The sequence below is a fragment of the Notolepis coatsorum genome, assembly GCF_963971535.1.
Source record: "Notolepis coatsorum genome assembly, chromosome: 12".
NCBI classification, from domain to species: Eukaryota; Metazoa; Chordata; class Actinopteri; order Aulopiformes; family Paralepididae; genus Notolepis; species Notolepis coatsorum.
This window is the reverse complement of record NC_140176.1, coordinates 86,297,963-86,305,462: the sequence shown is the minus strand read 5'-3', so window position 1 is coordinate 86,305,462 and position 7,500 is coordinate 86,297,963. Positions and strand designations below refer to the sequence as shown.

General features: G+C 48.7%; 1 protein-coding gene across 1 annotated transcript in view; it reads right to left on the bottom strand.

Annotated features, from left to right (window-relative positions):
* Nucleotides 1-7,500, bottom strand: part of LOC311237952 (receptor-type tyrosine-protein phosphatase mu-like) — a gene marked incomplete at its 3' end in the record, with an annotated part of 279,175 nt that overhangs the window by 104,906 nt on the left and 166,769 nt on the right. The window lies entirely within an intron of this gene.

Below are 7,500 nucleotides of genomic sequence, written 5' to 3'. Positions count from 1 at the left end.
CTCCACGCCGCCCATGCCAGCGCCAATGCACAGCGCGACGCCGCCAATGCACAGCGCGACGCCGCCCATGCCAGCGCCAATGCACAGCGCGACGCCGCCAATGCCCACCGCGAAGCAGAGCGCGCCGCCGCCCATGCCCGCGACCGGCAGCAGGCGAAGATGGTAGAACAATTGATCGCCATGGCGACACCCCCTCACTCCGCACGGAGCTCCCGGAGATCATCACGACAAGGGTCTAGGGCACATTCCCCTACCCGACCAAGCGACCCGGGACCCCGCCAACAGGAGGATCCTGTCCACGTCTCCGAACCCCCTCCCCGGCCGGTCCATACGAGACCCAGCAACCGGGAAGAACCGGACCACGCCGAGAGACTGAACAGAAGACTCCAGGACCTAGCAGAGGAAGAGGAAGAGGAGGAATGTCAAGCCGACCAGCAGCAACGTACTCTGGACCAGGAGGCCCAGTACAGCCCCGACCAGCAGCAACGTACTCTGGACCAGGAGGCCCAGTACAGCTCAGACGTCAGCCCCGAGGCACTGCGCTACAAACCCCCGACTCAACTCACGGGTGAGTTTGACGCACCGCCAGCCCCGAGGAACAGCACCTGGGTACCCGGCCCTTGGTACCCACCAAGTACCAGCCCAAGACGACACGTAAGAGGAGACTCGCCTAGGAGGCCTCTCCCCCAACGCTCACCGATGTGCCAGCCATCCATGGCATCGTACCTTGGCACACCGACGTTCCCGGATTTTACACGCGAGGACAGAGCACAGTACACGGAGCTACGGATGTGCTTAGAGACTATGCTGTCCGACGTACCAGATGAACCGTACAAGTATGCTATCCTACTCAAGCACCTGAAGGTGCCCAGAGCGCACAATATAGCGCTGGCATATTCCACCTCTACTACCCCATACACCGCGGCTCTAGTAGCCCTCGACCAACGTTATGGACGCATATGGGACTACGTGATACAAGAGATAAGAGACATCGACCGTCTCCCCCCAGCCAGAGACAACAGAGCACTAGATGACCTCTCTATCAAGGTACAGTCCCTGGTAGGGATGCTGGTGTCCCAAAAGGAAAAGGGGATATACGAACTGTACGCTAACTCTAATGTAGAAAGGATATTAGAGAAGCTCCCTCCCGCCCGACAAGAGCGTTTTCGGCGGCAGAGAGACCACCGCGACCCCAACGGTCCAGAGGCATCCCTCCTAGACTTGTCTGATTTCCTCACCAGGGAGGTCAGCAGCCTACGACTGGACACGTTCGTATGGAGTGGACCAAGCCCAAGACCAGGACCTCGGGGATTAAATGATAACCGCCGGTCGGTGACCGTTATGCACCAAGCCGAATCAGTACCGCAGCACAAGAACCACAACACCCCCTCGACGAAAGAGGAGTGGAAGATTGAATGCCAGTACTGTGAAGGAGAACATCGGCTGTATCAATCAATCGGCTTTCGGGAAGCTGACCACGGATGAGGTGAGTCAGTGGATCAAGGACCACCGCCGCTGCTTCCGCTGCGCGCGCAGCCACATGGCAGCTGAGTGCCGCTTGAAGAAAAAGTGTAGCAGGTGCGGCGGCGCCCACTTGGAGGTCCTGCATGACATCAACAGGCGTCCGCCAGGACAACAAAGTGGGCCCGTCACGGTAATGTACCAGGCCGAGGCGGTGGCACCAGTACCAAAGATCCACCAGACCGCTCCCTACTGTCCCGACTGCTACAGCAGACACTGGGAGTCACGGTGCTACTCGGACGACCGCGAGTCGGCACCACCCCAGACGATTCAAAGCAACCGACCAACAGGAGTGCTCCACATTGACCAGCATAGCGGGACCCCCCGAGTGCTCATCAAAGTGGTCAGAGTGCTCCTGAGCTACGAGGACAAGGTCCTGGACACTTACGCCGTCCTGGACGACGGGTCTGAAAAGACTCTCCTCCTCGCTTCCGCCGCAGCCCAGCTGGGCCTGCGGGGTGCCAAAGGTACCATGACAATACGCACCATCAGAAGGGACCAGAAGACCATAAAAGGTGAGAAGGTCTCCTTCAAGATAGCAGCGGTGGACCAGCCCGAGAAGCAGTATAGTATAACCAACGTCTTCACCAGCCACGACATAGGCCTATCACAGTACACCTACCCCATCCCACAGCTGATGGCTAAGTATGTGCACCTACGTCAACTACCTATACCGCTTATCGACGGCGCCACACCGACCCTGCTCATCGGCTCCGACCACGCGGACCTCATTCTCCCAATTGAGGCGGCCCACATCGGACCCAAAGGATGCCCAGTCGCGGTTCAGACCCGACTGGGGTGGACGCTCCAGGGCCCTCTCTACGGACTTGACAGTCAACCCACGTCTACACGCTGCCTACACACAAAGGCGAGCGACACCGGCCACTCCCTCGTACAGCCCGTTGAGAGGCTATTGACATTAAGCGAGAGGCCTGTGAGAGAACCGTGGGCACAAGAGGGAGTTCGGAACTCCACCCCCTTCAGCTGCGCTCCAGACGTAGCTGACCTTGAACCCAGCACCCCAAGCGACTCCTTGATGGGGCGGCCGGAACCGGCCCCTCCTCAGACGGGGTACAGAGCAAACAAGAGAAACAGACGGAGGAGGTGGAGGCACAGCCAAGCACAGATCAAAGCAGTCTCAGGCCCGCTTCCTCCTAAGCCCCCCTTCATCCCGTCCAGTCGTCATGATCATAGACCAGTCACTACCCCGAGCTGCGTGGCCGGCCGGCCGCGTAAGCAAAGTGATCACTGGTGCCGATGGAAAGGTCAGAGCGGCAGAAGTGCTCGGCCAGGGGCGGACATACACCCGACCCGTGGCGAGGCTGATAGAGTTGCCAAGGCTCCCCGACTCGCTTAATGACGACCATGACCCACTGACTTTGTGAATTGCCCTACCCTCACAACGGACATTGAGTAGTGGACAGTGCGGTTAATCTGTCTCTGCTTATCTAATTAGGTGGGACTAATTAGGAGGCGGCTGTTACGAAGGATCAGATTAAACCGAATATATATATTTACTAATTGATATATATTGCATAATATTTGTATATCGTCTGATATCCCTTGTGTATTCTTTGTACATATACACGGAATATCCCTTTTACCTAGTACAGACCATAATATTTCGTTCTCCTATTGTATAGCGATCCACTAGGCACCACTGCCATACCCCCAATGTCTAGTTCAAAGTCACCGCCAAGGCTTGCCTGGACATGCCCGGTTCTGCGCAAGAATACGAGACAGGAATAAGGCTGGTAATAGATTATTCACGGTACGTATAAATACGTCGCAGGTGGATACAGCAGCACTTAGCCTAAAGTCAAGTTAACCTAGAAACGTGTTACCCTCAAACGTAAAGCCTTCATCACGAGTCAACGACCAAGTGAAGTGAGCAACCGTGCATCTAAATAGAGCACTTATAACCACGTGCGAATAGGACAGTAAAGTGTCAGAGCTTAGTGGAATAACGTCAAGTTCGACCTAGTTAATGTGAAGTACCGCGCACCGGAGAATCTACACCGGTGAATGCAGAGCCCTTTTCCGGCTGGATTATTATTATATTGCTTTGGTCCTGTGGCTGTTGGAGCGGAGGAGAATCGTCTACACCCCACTACTGTGTGGGATTTACCCGTGAGGAACATCACTCGAGCCCGTCTCTAAGAGAGGCTGGCCGGCTTTCACCTATGCTGCACGCATACTTGGATTACAGCTGCTGCTTTCGTCTGCCGATCAAGGGAGTAATGTACCGACTCCCGTAGCTGGAGCTTATTGATTCCCCGTTGATCCAGAGTTTGCATTCGAACATTTCCTCCCCCTGCTGGCCTACAACCGGAGGGACCCTACTAGTATCTCCCGCTGCCCTACTAGTGTACCATAGATATAATTCCTAAGATACAGGTGGTATTTATTATCTCCTGCGTACTATTCTAATGGACTTACGCTCTTGACTTACTCACGCACATTCTTCGCCTTACAAGCGCAATTCATAGTTATCATTCTGTAACCTACCGTTGCTATAATAATAAATATTATTCTAACCAATATTGTTGTGGAACCGTGTCATTGTGGGAAGTGTTCATATCATATACCTGTGTACTGTATGGCCAGTAGTAATGTACATAAGACAGTAGTGGTTTAATGATACCATACTTATTAATACAGTCAGGGAATTGTACCCCTCAGTTACAGTAGTCCTATCCTGGATCCACAAGTCCTATTGCAGGTACAGTAGGACATGTAAATGTTGTGGTCGTGGTAACAGGAGCTGCAGGTGTATTCCTCCTGAGTCTCCTCTCCTGTCTCCTGGCCGTCCTTTCCTCCTCCATCATACGGGTCCCTGCCAGGCACCGCTAGGGATGGGTACCTTTCACATTTGAACCGATACGGTACCGGTACCTGTGAATCGATACCGGTACCCAACGGTACCTTTTTTCGGTACTTTAGTCTAAAAAAAAATTATTTACTTACCTCAGTCGTGAAAAAAAAATCCTAACTTCAAATAACTACAATTTCGACCGTTTTCGGCTTGCCATTGCTCCAACTGCTTTGTTGTTGAATCAAGTCAAATTCTAGGTAAGCATATATTGTGCGTGTGAACGTTGACATGAAGAAAAAAAAAGGTAAAAAAAAGAAAAAAAAAAAAAGGTATCTCACTTGAATCGATACTCGGTAGTACCGACGTGTTTCGGTTCGGTACCTCAAAAGAACCGAATTCGGTACCCATCCCTAGGCACCGCCGACGCCAGGTGTCACGGTCAGCAGCAGCATCCTTCAGGGCCTCAGGTCTGATTCTGCACTTCCTTAATGTGGTCTTCAGCTGGTCTTTAAAGCGCTTCTTCTGCCCTCCAGCAGAGCATCGTCCATGATGCAGTTGGCCATATAGCACTCTGTGAGGCAGCCGGTTTGAGGGCTTCCTTACTACATGACCCAGCCATTGTACCTGGTGCTGGGTGATGGTTGCCTCAATACTCCTACAGTTGGTCTTTGAGAGTACTTCCGTATGAGGCACGCGATCATGCCAAGTAATTCCGAGGATGCGCTGAAGGCAGCGTATGTGGAATTGCTCCAGGGCCCTGATGTGGCGGCTGTAAGTTACCCAGGATTCACAACTGTAGAGGAGGGTAGTGATGCAGACGGCTTGATAAGACAGAGATCTTCGTGCAGAAATTAAGATTTTTGTTCTGAAAGACCCAACGAGTAAATTCACCAACGGTCATCTGAAGTGAGTGTGTAAAATACAATATATTTTCTGACCAAATATTTAAAAAAAATATTTGATAAAATGTTGATAAAATGTATATCACATCTCTATTTTCCCTATTTACTGAAATGTAGTGAATTGGACGAGATACATTTTAGGTTAATATTGGAAATAATAAAATATTGTCTCCATGCTGTTATGCAATAGGCTATCCCTTCACAATTATTACCCTTAAAAAGTGTGAAGGGATAGCTATAGTTTAGATTGTTGTTAGCTAGCTAACTAGTTGTTAGATGGCTGTTAGCCTTGATGCTATCAAGACATTCCAGTTGGGGTTGGTCGTCACATTTTATTTGGGGTTGGTTGTCACATGTTACAACTATGAATTGAAAATGGGGGACCCTGATGTAAACAAGACAAACGTCTTTCTCTGGTCTGCATCCCCTTAACTCTTTCAGTGCCACTCACGAGATTTCTCGTTTTTTTTTATAGGTGGTTGCGTGCCACTCACGAGATTTCTCGGAATTATTATTATTATAATTTTTTTGCGATCTGAAAAATTATTGCATTACCCGAGCCTACCCGAGTATAGCCGAGGGGCGCCGGCGATCACTGTGGAAAAAAGCGCCCCCTGTCGTCTCCCAGATGACATAAGTGATTTTGGAATGGACTCAATGAAAATGAATGGGGAAAAAAATCCGGTACTCCACATTTTCCAGTTCACTGATCCAGCCGGGGTTACTAGAGTTCATTCTGGAGCCTCAGATCCCCGTGGATCATGGAGTTCTACTGTATCGCGTTGGATCCATACACGTATCGATTTTTTCGAATGGTGATCAGGAATTGGAATATACCAGTTGGATACCATCTGATGTCAGGTAAGGACTCTATGTTATCAGTGGTAGGATAATCAGAGTAAGTTTGATGAAGTTATAAGCTGTTTTGTGAAATGTCTTCTTTCGGTTTCACTGTAAAAGTCTGTGAGGAAATCAACGGAGCGTTTATCAGTGCGCGGCCGTAATGTGCGTGCGTGCACGTATAATATTGATCATCTAGCGTTTATTTGAAAACGATTCATAAAAAGGCATACGAATATCAACGTTGTGGAATATTCCACTAAAAGACGATTTTCATAGAATGCTCCAGAATTAGCTGTTTTTTATATCAAAACGGGGGCTTTTCTAACTGCTCTGAAACGGCAACGACGCGATAAAAAAACAATCTGCCTTCACAGCACTGACTGGAAAATAGTCTTTGATAATGCGATGGGCAGATTAGACACATAGCCATAATTTAAAACATAGATTAGGCGATATTAACGTTAACATTGGCGCTGATGGTGGCATTCAAGCGGTAAAACGGAAAACCAGGCGTGGCGCTGAAAGTGTTAACAATTGTGTGTATTGAGCCGTACTGTATTGTACCCATTCTGCAATCTGTTAAATAAAGTTTTCATTCATTCATTCATTCATTCATTCATTCATTCATTCATTCATTCATTCATTCATTCATTCATTCATTCATTCATTCATTCATGTTGTGTAGGCTATTATTGTTAGGCCAATTTATTGTGTTCTTATTTTGTTATATAGGATGGCCTAAAGATGTGTTTCCGGTTTATGTTCATGTTAAGATGCATTAAGTTATGTATTTGTCAACTTGTCAATGCAATTAAACTTTCAAATTTAGTTCTGCCTTCTTGTCTTCTTTTTAAGATTGTTCCCATTAAAACACATAGTGACAACCAACCCCATAGTGTGTGACAACCATCCCCATGATGGGGTTGGTTGTCACAATGTGTCAGAGTGTCTTTGATAGGTGATTAACTCTTTGTTACAATACGTTGGAAAATGAGAGGGATACACATTTCAAGCCAACATCTTAAGCTTCAATTTAATGTAGGAATGACTATTGAAAGATGTTCTGATTATGAGCAATTCACACTAGAGTAAAAAGTGTGACAACGTCCCCCGTTCTCCCTTACAGCTTTTCCTACTTTTATATAATGGACAACTTAGCTTGTCCCACTACAAAATTCAGAAGTTGCCATTTTGCTTCATTTTTCCTCACTTGAATTAAAGTCCAGCAAAGGCCCTGCCAAACCGGTCAACTCTACTTCAAGACCCAACTGAGGAAAATAATCTCTACTATCAGGTACCTCAGTCCCCATAGCATAGTCCTGTAACACGTCCAGTTCCTCGCTTGTGAGTCTACTTAGCCAAGCATTCAGAATGTCCCTGGTGTGCTGGCTTGACCTCCAGCCCAGTAACGAAGACACT